This window comes from Rattus norvegicus, chromosome 3 (genome assembly GCF_021556685.1).
Source record: "Rattus norvegicus strain SHRSP/BbbUtx chromosome 3, alternate assembly SHRSP_T2T, whole genome shotgun sequence".
Taxonomy (NCBI): domain Eukaryota; kingdom Metazoa; phylum Chordata; class Mammalia; order Rodentia; family Muridae; genus Rattus; species Rattus norvegicus.
This window is the reverse complement of record NC_141536.1, coordinates 91,943,202-91,960,010: the sequence shown is the minus strand read 5'-3', so window position 1 is coordinate 91,960,010 and position 16,809 is coordinate 91,943,202. Positions and strand designations below refer to the sequence as shown.

The following is a 16,809-nucleotide window of genomic DNA, read 5'->3' as shown; positions in this document are numbered from 1 at the left end:
CCGTGTTGTTTAGCTTTCCGAACTGGGAGCCAGTGTTCCATACAAAGGTCCTTCTGTATCTGGAGAGTTCTTTCTTTCTGCCAGGAGGTGTGTTTTAAAATGATAGTCCTTCAATGTGGCACTTCTCCCATATGTGCGTAATATGAATGCGACACCAATCACTGTGCTTATGTAGCAACAGGACAGTGGGTCACGGCAGCTGAGAAAGAGAAGTCTGAGGAAAGGGCAAAGTTTGTCAACATGTCCAATAAATGTATTAGACTTGTTCCCCCAAATTCCGAGTGTGCTTGGACATAAAACCAGAACCTTGCCATGGAGGTATGAGTAGGTTTGCCACTTGCTTCTAAAAGCCTCCTTGTGGAGGTTCAGTGTCCCTGTCACCACGTATGGACTACCCTGTGATGGAAGGAACACTGCGAGTGAACGGCCCTGGATACAGACGCCTTACCTGGAACTTGCTATGTAAACCAAGCTGGCCGCAAACACACAGCCATCCTCCTGCCTCTGTCCCTCAATACCCAAATTATGGGCATGTGCCACATAAATAGGTTTTTGAGGGGTTTTTTTGTTTGTTTTTAGTTTTTAAGTCATTTACAAATTAAAATGCATTTTTGGTTTACAAAAGTATTTTAAAGATATATTACACAGCTTTCCCATATATTCAATGCTAGTTTCCCTTATTATCTTTTTAATAAGTAAAGTCACAATTTACTAAAAAGTAGTTTTAATATAAGCAGAAGCATTAAAAGACACAGAAATACTTAGGGAAAGGTGAGTACAGACACTCAGACATGGGTGGGGCCCCAAGACAGACACTTTGGCCTCTCTGTTACTGTGTAATAGAGTATTAAGGTTCAATTATTATAATTCATAAGATGCGAGAGACTCTCTCATGTCCTGAATGTAACAGTTTGGTTCTTTTGTAGCTAACACTTATAGGCAAACATACAGACAAACTCAGACAAAGTTCCAAAATGCAGGAATACCCATCACAGCATTGTCTGTAATAACCAAAGACTGAAAAAGATCAAATGTTTATCAACATAGAAATGGTTAAATAAAATCACGATGTATCCATATGCTATAAGTAGATATGTAAAGTATGTGATACTTTTTCAAAATATGTTAACAGGGCACCATATAGTATATGACCTGCTCCAACTAATGGGAAAGGAATAAGACAATGAGGAGGGTGTATGGGGTACAGGGAAGAGAGGGAAAGGGGAGGCAACAGTGTTCGAAACTCATCTATGGACATGGCATTCCAAGAACAGTGAGTAAGGACTAATAACTATGGCTACTTCTAGGAGATGTGGAGACATAAGCTTGTTTTTGAAGTATTAGATAGTTTATGTTATCAAGTACAGCACTGTTGCTTTTTTACCTAAAATAATAATACCTGAAAAAAGTAAGAACTGCTATTCATAAAAAGTAGCTATTGGATTTGAATTAATTATTACATCTCATGAGGATAGCCAAAGGAGAGGTTTTCTATGAAAACAAACAAAAACTTCTGTTCAAGAAGCTAGAGAGTTAAATTGTTGAATGCATTCTGAGGATCTGAATTCTATTCCCAGCACTCACATCAGGCAGCTCATAATTGCCTATATCTCCAATTCCTGGGTATTCAGGGTTCTCTTCTGGTTTCCCTGAGATGTATACATTCACACACATACACACACACACACACACACACACACACACACACACACACACAATTTTAAAATAAAAACTTAAATCACAAAGTTGAATACCATCAGAAACAGAATTTACCTCAGTTATTGTTAGACTTCGGCAGGGCTCAAGGACAAGATGGCATGATGGCCATTCTTGGTTTGTCAGTTTGACTACATCTGGAACGAACTAAAATCTGAAAGTAGAAGGTACACCAGTGACAATGTTTTGCTCACTTTGCAATAGGAAGGTCCACTTCTAACCTAGATCATTAGGTGGGAAGACACGTACATACCATTAATCTAGACTACACCTTCTGCTGGAAACCTCGTGAAAAGACATGGAAGAAGGAAAGTTTTGCTCTTTGCCTGCTTACTCTCCCCTTGCTAGCAAGTCCACTCCTTCATTGCCTTTATATCCTATGGCTTCAGGATCCCAGCATCTGCCAAAGACCAGCTGAGACATTAGCCCCATGGACCAAGCAACTTCTGGATACTTGGACTCTCTGTTCATAGCCAGTCATTGCTAGAATATCTAGATACAGCCTGTAAACCACTCTAGTAAATCCCCTTTATATATACACATATCTATATCTATATCTATATCTATATCTATATCTATATCTATATCTATATCTATATCTATATCTATATCTATATCTATATCTATATCTATATCTATACACACACAGAGAGAGAGAGAGAGAGAGAGAGAGAGAGAGGTTAGTTCTATAATTTCTGTTACTCTATAGAACTCTAATACAGATGGACACCAACATTTTTTTGGTTGATTAAAGTTTCAACAATGAGCAAATTTTTCCATTCAAATCAAAACATAAACCAATAAAATTAAATATTTCCTCTAAGATTGTATAAAATGAGGTACTTGTAAAAGTATAGTTAAAATACCTGTTTTCTCTGAATATTAAATTTTGTCACATAAAAATTTGAAGATGTGTATTTATATATGTGCCTTGGTTACTTCTTATGGGGGCTCGAAGCTTCAGAGAGCTAGAGCCCATGGCCATTGTGACAGGGAGCATGGCAACAAGCAGGCAAGTGTGCCACTGAGGCAGTATTTGAGAGATCTATCTGATGTACAAGCAGAAGAGAGGAGTCTATCATGGGCTTTTTAACCCCAAAAGCCCACTCCTCATGACACACCTCCTCCAACAGGGACACACCTCCTCCAACAGTGACACACCTCCTCCAACAGGGACACACCTCCTCCAACAGGGACACACCTCCTCCAACTGTGACACACCTCCTCCAACAGTGACACACCTCCTCCAACAGGGACACACCTCCTCCAACAGTGACACACCTCCTCCAACAGTGACACACCTCCTCCAACAGGGACACACCTCCTCCAACAGGGACACACCTCCTCCAACAGTGACACACCTCCTCCAACAGGGACACACCTCCTCCAACAGGGACACACCTCCTCCAACAGGGACACACCTCCTCCAACAGGGACACACCTCCTCCAACAGGGACACACCTCCTACAACAGTTCTACTGATCAGGGGCCAAGTATTCATTCAAATCGTTAAAGTATGTATGCAAATGTATCTAATGAAAGCAAATGATTTCATAACTTAAATACTGATATAAGGCATTCTTCCCACTTCAAGAGCCCATCTCATTTCCTCTCTACTCACTCATCAATTCTTCTTTAATGATGATTAAGAACCACACTTTTTCTAGCCACTCTTTTCTCATCTATACCTATGCCTTACATGGAGCAGACCTTTTATTCTTTCCTTTGTTCAATGAATAATAAGACCTGACATTTCTAAGTACTTGGCATGCAGTAAAGAAAATGCCAGCCCATTAAGGACATGGATTTTTAAAAGAAGAATAATCTAAGCCTAGAGCTGTGGCTCATGCCTGGAATCCCAGATACTGTGGAGTCTGATGGACTGTGAAATAAAAGAAATTCAGTCTGGGATACTTTGTAAGACCCTGCCAAAGACATCAAAAATTTCTTAAGTGCACTTCAGGTAGGTTCCACAAAGAACCATGAGGTATAAAAAGGAATCCTCCACACAGGCTGGAAGGATGTCTAAGAAAGGCACATTCAAGCACTAAGAGGAATAATGGGCCAGAGTCACAGGAGAAGGTGAAGCGTTCCAGGCAGATAGGAACCTTCTGGGGCATAGGGAGAGAGCTATGGCTGTTTGTTAAAGAAATCTGGCCAAAGCAGAGGAGGAGTGTGGACTACAGGGGAAGCCAACACTGGGAGAGCTGGACACAGTCTTTGTAAGGTCTATTAAAGCCATGTTCCTCCTTCTCATCTGGGTACCTTAACTGAATTTAAGTATTTTTATTATTACATCTTCTTTTATTAGCTTAAGGACATTAACATTATTTTTTTCAGGTAAATGACAAGAGCCTACAGAAGAAAATAATCTCTAACTACACACTGGACATCTGCTGTGCTCTCTGTTACCTGTAAATTGAGGATGATAACACCCACTTTGAATACTACAGATGAGACAGCTCAAACATTATCAAGTTCATATTAAGCTAAGCGACACACTCGGGAGAGGGAGCAAGGTGCTGGGAACAGGGTGAGTGTGAACTAACCTTTTCATTCATTCACAGATCCTTAGCAAAACTGTTGTGATTACAGAACACGTAGTCGACGGGTACTGTGTGAATGTTTGTTCGATGGAACATGAACACTTCATCCCAGAGATTGTGCTTCTTCTTACTCCAGGAGCAGATCCTACACACAGGTCAGGTGGCATTGAGATATTCATCTATATATAGGAGTTTGCTATAAAGAATACCCTTAGTTTGTGAAATCACACTATTTTTCGTGAGGGGTCACATGTTCCTGTCCTGTCTCACCTAGAGCACATCTCCCTCCTTTTCCAAGCCAAGGGAGTTAGGTTTCCCCTCAGTTCTGGCCTGTTGCTGAGTACTTGATCATTCTTAGTCTACGTGGGAATCTGGAAAGAGGATTGGATAGTAGACATCTCATCAAGGCCCTGAAGAGCACATTGACGTCTATGAACAGGCGGCATGCAAAGGATGCCATGGATGGGAAGAGGAAGGGAAATGGAAGGAACAGATTCACCCTCTTGAAAACTAAACAGACCCTTCAGAGCTCCCAGGGACTAATCCACCAACCAAAGAGCACACATGAGTTGGTCCATGGCTCCCATTATGTATGTAGCAGAGAATTGACTTATCTGGTATCAATGTGAGGAGAGGTGCTTGGTCCTGTGGAGGCTTGTTACCCCTGTGAAGGGGGGATGCTAGAGAGGTGAGGCAGGAGTGGATGGGGGAGGGGGAGGACTCTCTTAGAGGCAAAGGGGAGGGGAGATGGAATGGAGAGTTTGCAGAAGGGAGACCTGGAAGGCAAATGTAAATAAATAAAATAATAAATAAAAAGAAAAAATGAACAAAGTAAACTAAACCACTGTGTGGCCGGAAAGCCATGAAACTGAGGGAGCCAGTCCAGAACAAGAATGAGATCAAGACCTGTCTGAAGCCAGAAAAATCTTATCCTGAACCTGGCAGGTGTGGGACTGTTTTTCTCCTTGATCTGCTCACTGAATCATTTAAAGGATCTTTGCAAGAGATGTCTGCCTCAGATTCTCTTAGGGAACATGTTCTCTTAAGTACATTATCTCACATGTCATGGATGCATAATTGACTAAATGCTGCCAATGTAACAGGAAACCATGCAAGCCTTTCTGATTTTACTAATTTAAAAAGTGTAAAAACAAAACTTTCCTGAAGTTGCTAGTCAGAAGCTGCCTCCACATCACCTGGTAAGACTGTCACAGAGGGGAAAGACAGAAAGAGCTTTGGAACTTCACAAAGGAAGAGACAACTGTAGAGAAACGGGCCAGTAAACAAAAGAGAAGAAAGACAGGTCTAGCTGTGCAGGTCCAGCTATGCAGTAGCCTCCTTCCCAGACAGAAGAATGAAGCTGAAGTCTCACTTAGAAAGGTAAGCTGGGACCCTAGTAAAAAGAGATTGGCAGTCTTACCCATATGATAAGTCCACCACTCTCACTACTCAAATACTGTCGGCATCTGGCTAAGTCAGTGACATCTGTGTAGATGGCAGAATAGTGAAGAGACGTACCTAGACCTGTGGGCTGCATTTCTGCACTGTATGAAGAAGGTTACAACCTTAGCTTTCACAAAAAATATCTCTCACAGGCCCAACTCTCACCAAGTAGTTCTCCTGGATGTCTAGTAAGTCCGAGGGAGCCACCTGTCTCCACCTCTCCAGGGCTGAGGTACAAACATGTGCTACCACCCTTGCCTTGTTTTCTTGAGGTTCTGAGGATCCAACCCAGGTCTTTGTGCTTGAAGGCAGGAATTATGATGTCTGAACTGTATCTCAGGATAATTATTTTTAGTAGAGTCAATCTGCATCTTTTTATTGGTGAGTTGATAATTTTCATACTTAAGATTACTCTTGTGAGAGGTATTTTATATTATTGTTTGATCTTTTTATCCAGTCCAGACTTTATCCCCCTCCAGCCCACCCTCTAAAAGTTCCTCGTTCCATACCTTCTCCTCTGCCTCCAGGAGGATGTCCCCACCCAACTCTCACCCACCAGTCCTCCCCACTTCCTGGGGCCTCCAGTCTCTTGAGGGTTAGGTGCATCTTCTCTGATTGAACTCAGACCTGGAGGTCCTCTGCTGTATGTGTGTTGGGGGTCTCGTATCAGCTGGTGTATGCTACCTGGTTGGTGATCCAGTATCCGAGAGATCTCTTAGTTGAGACTGCTGGTCCATAGGAACTGTAGAATTTGGCCTTCTCTTCAGCATCTTCCAGCTTCTCCCTAATTCAACCACAGGAGTCCCTGGTCTTTTTTCCATTGGTTGGATGTAAATATCTGTATCTGACTCTTTCAGCTGCTTGTTGGGCCTTTTGGAGGGCAGTCAGGAAAGGTCCCTGTTTGTAAGCACACAATAGTGATAGTGTCACACCAGTAATAGTGTCAGGGCTTAGGGCCTCCCCCTGAGCTGGATCCCAATTTGGATGGATCACTGGATCTCCTTTTCCTCAGGCTCTTCTCCATTTTTGTACCTGAAGTTCTTTCAGAAAGAAAAAATTCTTCTTGAAACTTTGTGATGTCTTTATGGTTGGTTGAATTATTTAATTTTTCTTCCATCTTTCTTATTGGTCCTATTTCACTAGTTCAAATATATGAACCTGTGGAGGACAATTTAATTTAAATCACCACAATGTGCTTTTGTGCTCTCTCTCTCTCTCTCTCTCTCTCTCTCTCTCTCTCTCTCTCTCTCTCCCCATTACTTTTTTCTATTTTTAGACATTATTGATTCTACCTCTCCTTTGTCCATTTATTTCTCTCATGAAAGGTATCCTTCTCTCTGCACTGTACTCCTTTAACTGTTTAAAGCTTTGTTAGTAACAAACCGCTTTTGCTTGTACTTTTCTTGCAATGTTATCATTTCTCATCAACTTTAACATACACCCTTGCTATATGTAGAGATCTTGGTTGGTAATTATGTCATGCCCTATAATACTACTCATTCTATGATTTCTGGGCTTATAGAGTTGCTTATAGGATCCTTGATAAGATCTCTTTTTGCCTTAAGAGGTAAGTCAACATTTTCCTTTACAGGTTTTCATGTTGTCTCTTTACTTTGTGCTGTTGATATCTCAGAAGATACTATATCATCAGGATGATTCTCTGGTTATGTGTTTCTGGGGTTCTAAACACCTGCTGTGTTTTGATACCTAAATCGTTGTGTAGATTTAGGATTTTCTGCTATGATTTTATTAAATAGATCCTCCGGGCTTTCTTTTAAACCTTACGTCCTTCATCAACTTTGTAGGCTCTTAGTTTGTCTCTTGGGTGTAGTGGCCGTGCGGTTCATCACTTCTTTACTGACCTATGAGTGCACTGTGTGTACTAACTTCCCTTCCACCCCTGATATTCCTCCTGCATTTGACCTACTCTAATGCTGTTTTCCATCCATGGTTTCCATAAATTTCCCCTTATTTCAATTTCCTTGCAGAATTTCTTTTCCTTTTGGGGTTTTTGTCCAGAGTTGACTGTCTCCTTTATATTGCCGGCTTCTTATCGTGATCCTGGTTTTGTTTCCTTAAATCACTCATCTGCTTCTTTGCATCCTCCTGGAGATTGCTGGTCACTTTTACTACTTTGTTTGGCAATTTTCTTGTTTTTCTTTTGTTGAACTTTGTAGTTGAGGAATTATGATATTTTGAAAGAATCATTATGCTGCCTTCCTTTTCATGTTCCTTGTATTTCTGTGTTATTTATAGATGTGGCAGTTGTTTGCAGTTATATTCGAGGATGTTCTTAGTGACCACACCACTTTTAAAGGCCTAGTCCCCAGTAGCACTCAGAGAGGAGGGAAAAACTTCAAAACAATCTAAACAGTACAAGATACAGACTCACAATTAACATCTCTTAAACCTCACAGGTCTATCACCATAACTGTGAAGCAGAATGAAGCAAAATATAGCAAAACTAATGTAGGGCATTCTAAAAATTATTTAAAGTGAATGTAAAAATAGAATATAAATAAATAAAGAGACAAGGGAAGGAAAATTTTTTAGTCTCTAATTTTGACTAATGCTCAAAGCCCTCCAAGGTAAGATACTTTATTAAGTGACTAGAAATTACATTAAAAGCAAACTGTGTAACATATGAGCTATTGGTTTTATTTGTAAATTGGATGTTTTTTATTTAATCATACTTTTTCCAAAGTAATTTAATGCAGTATACCAAAAAATTAATATAAGATGAAAACAAATTTAAAATGCTACAAAAATACATAAAATCATGTCTAAGATTTTCTTCTGTGTTAGCTAACTTGTTTCCCATTACGTATGTATGTATGAGTCATGGCTTATGTCATGTCTTTTCTTCCTGACACATCAAGGCTTCATAACAACCAGAATCATAGTTGTCTTATTCATGGGAAGATGTCTGAGACACTGTAGATGCCTAATTTGATTTTTTTCCAGAGAAAGAATGTACCGTCTCAGTGGCCATGTGGCCTTCTCCCCACTAGAACCCTGGACAATGTGCCCAGCTGAAACAGTCTGTTCTAAGCCTACACAACTAGTCAATGAGGTGTAAATGTGAAGCCAGGACACCAGGAGAGGCCTTTATGCCTGCTGTGCTTTACCCTGTACGCAGTGCTTAGAGCCTTAGAAACTGCCTCTGAATGGTGAGTGGAGAGCCAGGGAAGCTCAGAAACTTCATTCCTAAACCCTGTAAGCTCGTAAAATGCCAACCATTGATTCTTTCCTGATTCCAGCCTAGTAAATTAAACCACAGTGAGATACAGCCTGATATTGTAGTCGAATGCCATACTAAGATAGCCCGTGGAACACATCATAAAATAGGAAATTAGAGCTATGCAACTATATTTCACCCCTTTAGTGATTAGACATGGGGACTGGAAAAAGGAAAAGTGCATTTGTTGAAGCATAAATACAAGAAATTATTGGACACACACTTAACTATATTGACAGAAAATAGTACTCCTTCATACCCATATAGAATTTTGATATTGGGAAAATTTTCATCCATATTAAATGTTGACTTATTTAAATTTGAATATGAGTTTTCAAAAATGCTACAGCATCATATAGCAATTATTACCCTAAAAAGATTTAGCAAGGCAATCTTGTAGTTATCAAGGACCTGGAGTTTAATTTCTTGGGGTTTTCTTTTTCTCCATCCTTTAGACTACCAATCAGCAAGCCTTTGTGAAAACTCTCAGATTACAACTTTCATTCTACTTCCAGAAAACCACCCTAAGCAAGATTTCAACCTCCTAATCCATAATTACTCTAATTGCTTTCTAAGCAATCCTTCTAATTCCCCTTCTTATCCATCCATCTCATCTCTTCTCAGAACCGTATCTCTAGCTGCATCATTTTGCTGTCTATCGAGTGCTGACTGAAGACCCTTGGTCACATTTAACTCTTCTTTATAAATTTACTCTACCGAATGGTGGTGTGGGAAGACATTATATCCATTTGCTTCCATATTCCTAATCCCATGGTCATATTAAAAATCATGTGTGACTTTTTGTAATACAGATTACTTTAAAAATGACTTTGAAGACCAATGCCAACCTCAAATGGTTATTATCCAATCAATATGAGTGAGGTTTAGGCATTGTTTCAAAAAAGGACAACCATCGTCACTAACTAGTAGTTGAAATACATCAGTGAATAAGGGCACAACACAGTTCATGAAAACATTTATGTCCTCACTCAACTGCTCATGCACACATATCTGTGAACAATCTCTCCCCACCCCATATAATTTGACCATCTTTGTGTTTGAAATCAAGTTCTTCCCTCTTTAGGAATCATGCTTTGAAGGTACTGAGCTCTCACCCTCCACTCTCCTTAACCCCCTTTGGTGGCACTGCTGCTGTAGTCCACAGTAGCCCTTCCCTGTAAGTCAAACGATTCAACTGCAAACAAGTACAATGGCCTAAGATTCCCTTGCTTTAACTCTGACAATCTATGGCCTAAGATTCCCTTGCTTTAACGCTGACAATCTATTAATTTTGACTTGTTGGCACTGACCAATTTAGAACTTAACTTTGATGTCCTGCATTGCCTATTTGATATTTGTGTTTTTTCTGGGGCCAACTAAATCATAAGTCCTTTATATGGAACATAATTTTATAGCTCTTTTGTGTATTTTTACCGAGGGTCTTGTTATTACCTAGAATGTTGTAGTACTCAGTGCTTAAATGTGTATGACACAAGTGATAGACATGTAAAAGACGACTGGACTCAGCTTTTAAAATGAGAACAAATGACGGAAAACTGAGGAAGCAATCATTTACAAATCGCAGACAGACTGTAGCTCCCAGCTCCTTTGCTTTGTAGCCATGTAGTACTATAACTTAAGGGATTTAGTTAACATCCCTTAGGTTCATTCTTCTTATGTGGAATTAGTAATGGTAACCATTCATGTATTGTTGTAAGGAATAAATATATGTGTATATAATTTAATGCTATATTATAAGAATTAAATAATTATGAAGAATCTTTTTGCTCTCTGTCATTGGTTGGACAAAGACAATAAAAAAATAAGAATGGGGAATAAAAGAAGCAAGTGAAGATTCTTATGCCTATGGGGAAAAAGAGGGTGTAGATACTACAAGTTCTGTAAAGGGAGCCTGGAGTATGGTGGTTCAAACAAAAAGACCACCTATTTGCTGTAAGACCCATACCTCAAAACATATGTCTGGAAAGGTAACACCCAGATCAGAGTCGCATAGCTCACACTACTGTGTTATAACTCATGGGTTACTCATCCACTTACTTATTCAACATATATTACTGCTCACAAAGCGTCATACTAGATGGCAGTGGATTTAGAAATGCTATTCCATGGAGTTCGTAGCATAGTTAGGGGGATCACACATGTGTGCAAACAGAAAACATGTGGGTGCCAATCACTGCCAAACTTGAAGGCTGCAAATGCCATGAAAGGCTCCAGCAAAGAGCTTACAATCTGTACCTTAAAGAGAAGAGTCTTGGGTTAGGACACACTTGTCTTTCCTGTAGTAGAGATAGCAGAAGATAAGCCTTGAGGAAGGAAAGTGCAGGATGCCTGAGGTTCTAGTACAATAGGACAAAAAAAGTAGTGAGAGATGTGTTGGAAGCTGTATTATGAGGTCTTTTCATGTCCATTTGTAAGGGAAAATCACACTACTCAAACCTTGAAAGATCTGCTTCTGAAAGTAGGAAGCACTGAGTTTGTCCAAGGAAGAGGGGAAATGATGCCCATCCTGGAAGCTAGCCCAGCAGCCCAGATGGAAGGTAGCCAAGGCTAGACTGAGCCGTGCACAGCTGTCATTGCCAGCAGTGTGTGCTGGGGTCATCCTGGACCTCACACTTTCTTCACTTTGGCCTGACTAGTGAGGAAGAGAGCATGTTTTTCTGGGAGTCAGTTGTAAATTCTTCATCTCATCTCTTGATTCTGAAACTCTGAGAGCTGGAACTGCTGGCATTTTTATTCCCTAAGGAGTCTGTGTTGATGTTGAAGCTTCCAGGGAAAGGAAAAATGCAAAATGGATGACTGAGCAGAGTCAGCATGGCTTCAAGATTTAATGAGGACATTTTGAACACTCTGTCCTCTCACTTGATGTGAAAAACCTACACTTTGATTTTCGAAAGATGATAGTCCTCGAATTCTGTTCACTTGTAGACAAAAAGAATAATGAATTTAAAATCTATACTATGAACTATGACATTTCTTCTACCCGTCCCATTCACACACTATGAAGTCCAATGCTGGCACTCCTAAGAAGCAAATAATTTTGTAGCCTATTAAACACTTAGTTTTACTTGGACAGACGATGTAAGGATAAAAAGAATCAACATCTAAGTTTAGATAAAGGTAGGGCGAGAAACATTAGCATCCTGATAAGACAATTCTATACTTTAATCTTCATGGCACCAAACAATAGGTAAAACAAAACATCAGATATGTCACTGGAATAGAAATCGATAAGGTTTTCCTGTAAGGTTTCATGTAAAAAAATGTTCAGGTTTTAATTTTTCTGGCATAGATTTTGTTGAACTCAATTGGGTCGAGGATGAAAGGAGTTATAGACAATACAGAGTAAACAAGTAGGCAGGCTGTGATTCTTTGAAGCTTATAAACAAGTTGTAGACAAGATTTGGCACATTCCATAGCTTTCCAATCCTGACATTATAACAGCCTGCCCCTCCATCTCAGACTGATTGCACACATCACATGTATTCACTGTAGAGCAGAAATGGATGGAGCACATAACTATCCCCATCAGTCACAAGGAAATCCCTAAGCAAACATTATTTCAACTTAAAACTTACTGGTCAGGACTTCTCACACAGCCTACTCCATCACGATGGACTTCCTTATTTAATCATGCAATACCTAGAATCTAGCCAAAACCATCAATGACCACCAGACTTATTTTATTAACTTGAGTATTTCTTATATACATTTCGAGTGTTATTCCCTTTCCCGGTTTCCGGGCAAACATCCCCCTCCCCCCTCCCCTTCCTTATGGGTGTTCCCCTCCCAACCCTCCCCCCATTGCCGCCCTCCCCCCATAGACTAGTTCACTGGGGGTTCAGTCTTAGCAGGACCCAGGGCTTCCCCTTCCACTGGTGCTCTTACTAGGATATTCATTGCTACCTATGGGGTCAGAGTCCAGGGTCAGTCCATGTATAGTCTTTAGGTAGTGGCTTAGTCCCTGGAAGCTCTGGTTGCTTGGCATTGTTGTACTTTTGGGGTCTCGAGCCCCTTCAAGCTCTTCCAGTTCTTTCTCTGATTCCTTCAATAGGGGACCTATTCTCAGTTCAGTGGTTTGCTGCTGGCATTCGCCTCTATATTTGCTGTATTCTGGCTGTGTCTCTCAGGAGCGATCTACATCCGGCTCCTGTCGGTCTGCACTTCTTTGCTTCATCCATCTTGTCTAATTGGGTGGCTGTATATGTATGGGCCACATGTGGGGCAGGCTCTGAATGGGTGTTCCTTCAGTCTCTGTTTTAATCTTTGCCTCTCCCTTCCCTGCCAAGGGTATTCTTTTTCCTCATTTAAAGAAGGAGTGAAGCATTCACATTTTGATCATCCGTCTTGAGTTTCGTTTGTTCTAGGGATCTAGGGTAATTCAAGCATTTGGGCTAATAGCCACTTATCAATGAGTGCATACCATGTATGTCTTTCTGTGATTGGGTTAGCTCACTCAGGATGATATTTTCCAGTTCCAACCATTTGCCTACGAATTTCATAAACTCGTTGTTTTTGATAGCTGAGTAATATTCCATTGTGTAGATGTACCACATTTTCTGTATCCATTCCTCTGTTGAAGGGCATCTGGGTTCTTTCCAGTTTCTGGCTATTATAAATAAGGCTGCGATGAACATAGTGGAGCACGTGTCTCTTTTATATGTTGAGGCATCTTTTGGGTATATGCCCAAGAGAGGTATAGCTGGATCCTCAGGCAGTTCAATGTCCAATTTTCTGAGGAACCTCCAGACTGATTTCCAGAATGGTTTTACCAGTCTGCAATCCCACCAACAATGGAGGAGTGTTCCTCTTTCTCCACATCCTCGCCAGCATCTGCTGTCACCTGAGTTTTTGATCTTAGCCAATCGCACTGGTGTGAGGTGAAATCTCAGGGTTGTTTTGATTTGCATTTCCCTTATGACTAAAGATGTTGAACATTTCTTTAGGTGTTTCTCAGCCATTCGGCATTCCTCAGCTGTGAATTCTTTGTTTAGCTCTGAACCCCATTTTTTAATAGGGTTATTTGTTTCCCTGCGGTCTAACTTCTTGAGTTCTTTGTATATTTTGGATATAAGGCCTCTATCTGTTGTAGGATTGGTAAAGATCTTTTCCCAATCTGTTGGTTGCCGTTTTGTCCTAACCACAGTGTCCTTTGCCTTACAGAAGCTTTGCAGTTTTATGAGATCCCATTTGTCGATTCTTGATCTTAGAGCATAAGCCATTGGTGTTTTGTTCAGGAAATTTTTTCCAGTGCCCATGTGTTCCAGATGCTTCCCTAGTTTTTCTTCTATTAGTTTGAGTGTGTCTGGTTTGATGTGGAGGTCCTTGATCCACTTGGACTTAAGCTTTGTACAGGGTGATAAGCATGGATCGATCTGCATTCTTCTACATGTTGCCCTCCAGTTGAACCAGCACCATTTGCTGAAAATGGTATCTTTTTTCCATTGGATGGTTTTGGCTCCTTTGTCAAAAATCAAGTGACCATAGGTGTGTGGGTTCATTTCTGGGTCTTCAATTCTATTCCATTGGTCTATCTGTCTGTCTCTGTACCAATACCATCCAGTTTTTATCACTATTGCTCTGTAATACTGCTTGAGTTCAGGGATAGTGATTCCCCCTGAAGTCCTTTTATTGTTGAGGATAGCTTTAGCTATCCTGGGTTTTTTGTTATTCCAGATGAATTTGCAAATTGTTCTGTCTAACTCTTTGAAGAATTGGATTGGTATTTTGATGGGGATTGCATTGAATCTGTAGATTGCTTTTGGTAAAATGGCCATTTTTACTATATTAATCCTGCCAATCCATGAGCATGGGAGATCTTTCCATCTTCTGAGGTCTTCTTCAATTTCTTTCCTCAGTGTCTTGAAGTTCTTATTGTACAGATCTTTTACTTGCTTGGTTAAAGTCACACCGAGGTACTTTATATTATTTGGGTCTATTATGAAGGGTGTCGTTTCCCTAATTTCTTTCTCGGCTTGTTTCTCTTTTGTATAGAGGAAGGCAACTGATTTATTTGAGTTAATTTTATACCCAGCCACTTTGCTGAAGTTGTTTATCAGCTTTAGTAGTTCTCTGGTGGAACTTTTGGGATCACTTAAATATACTATCATGTCATCTGCAAATAGTGATATTTTGACCTCTTCTTTTCCGATCTGTATCCCTTTGATCTCCTTTTGTTGTCTGATTGCTCTGGCTAGAACTTCAAGAACTATATTGAATAAGTAGGGAGAGAGTGGGCAGCCTTGTCTAGTCCCTGATTTTAGTGGGATTGCTTCAAGTTTCTCTCCATTTAGTTTAATGTTAGCAACTGGTTTGCTATATATGGCTTTTACTATGTTTAGGTATGGGCCTTGAATTCCTATTCTTTCCAGGACTTTTATCATGAAGGGGTGTTGAATTTTGTCAAATGCTTTCTCAGCATCTAATGAAATGATCATGTGGTTCTGTTCTTTCACTTTGTTTATATAATGGATCACGTTGATGGTTTTCCGTATATTAAACCATCCCTGCATGCCTGGGATGAAGCCTACTTGATCATGGTGGATGATTGTTTTGATGTGCTCTTGAATTCGGTTTGCCAGAATTTTATTGAGTATTTTTGCGTCGATATTCATAAGGGAAATTTGTCTGAAGTTCTCTTTCTTTGTTGTGTCTTTGTGTGGTTTAGGTATAAGAGTAATTGTGGCTTCGTAGAAGGAATTCGGTAGGGCTCCATCTGTTTCAATTTTGTGGAATAGTTTGGATAATATTGGTATGAGGTCTTCTATGAAGGTTTGATAGAATTCTGCACTAAACCCGTCGGGACATGGGCTCTTTTTGGTTGGGAGACCTTTAATGACTGCTTCTATTTCCTTAGGAGTTATGGGGTTGTTTAACTGGTTTATCTGTTCCTGATTTAACTTCGATACCTGGTATCTGTCTAGGAAATTGTCCATTTCCTGAAGATTTTCAAATTTTGTTGAATATAGGTTTTTATAGTAAGATCTGATGATTTTTTGAATTTCCTCCGAATCTGTAGTTATGTCTCCCTTTTCATTTCTGATTTTGTTAATTTGGACACACTCTCTGTGTCCTCTCGTTAGTCTGGCTAAGGGTTTATCTATCTTGTTGATTTTCTCAAAGGACCAACTTTTGGTTCTGTTGATTCTTTCTATGGTCCTTTTTGTTTCTACTTGGTTGATTTCAGCTCTGAGTTTGATTATTTCCTGCCTTCTACTCCTCCTGGGTGTATTTGCTTCTTTTTGTTCTAGAGCTTTTAGGTGTGCTGTCAAGCTGCTGACATATGCTCTTTCCTGTTTCTTTCTGCAGGCACTCAGCGCTATGAGTTTTCCTCTTAGCACAGCTTTCATTGTGTCCAATAAGTTTGGGTATGTTGTATCTTCATTTTCATTAAATTCTAAAAAGTTTTTAATTTCTTTCTTTATTTCTTCCTTGACCAGGTTATCATTGAGTAGAGCATTGTTCAATTTCCACGTATATGTGGGCATTCTTCCCTTATTGTTATTGAAGACCAGTTTTAGGCCGTGGTGGTCCGATAGCACGCATGGGATTATTTCTATCTTTCTGTACCTGTTGAGGCCCGTTTTTTGACCAATTATATGGTCAATTTTGGAGAAAGTACCATGAGGAGCTGAGAAGAAGGTATATCCTTTTGCTTTAGGATAGAATGTTCTATAAATATCCGTTAAGTCCATTTGGCTCATGACTTCTCTTAGTCTGTTGACATCACTGTTTAATTTCTGTTTCCATGATCTGTCCATTGATGAGAGTGGGGTGTTGAAATCTCCCACTATTATTGTGTGAGGTGCAATGTGTGTTTTGAGCTTTAGTAAGGTTTCTTTTACGTAT

The 16,809-nt window shown here is 40.0% G+C and overlaps 1 pseudogene across 1 annotated transcript in view; it reads right to left on the bottom strand.

Annotated features, from left to right (window-relative positions):
- Dcdc1-ps1 (doublecortin domain containing 1, pseudogene 1) overlaps positions 1-16,809 on the bottom strand; it is a 411,937-nt pseudogene that overhangs the window by 274,897 nt on the left and 120,231 nt on the right. Inside the window, 1 exon segment of the transcript NR_175340.2 lies at positions 4,779-4,801. The product of NR_175340.2 is annotated as a doublecortin domain containing 1, pseudogene 1 (transcript).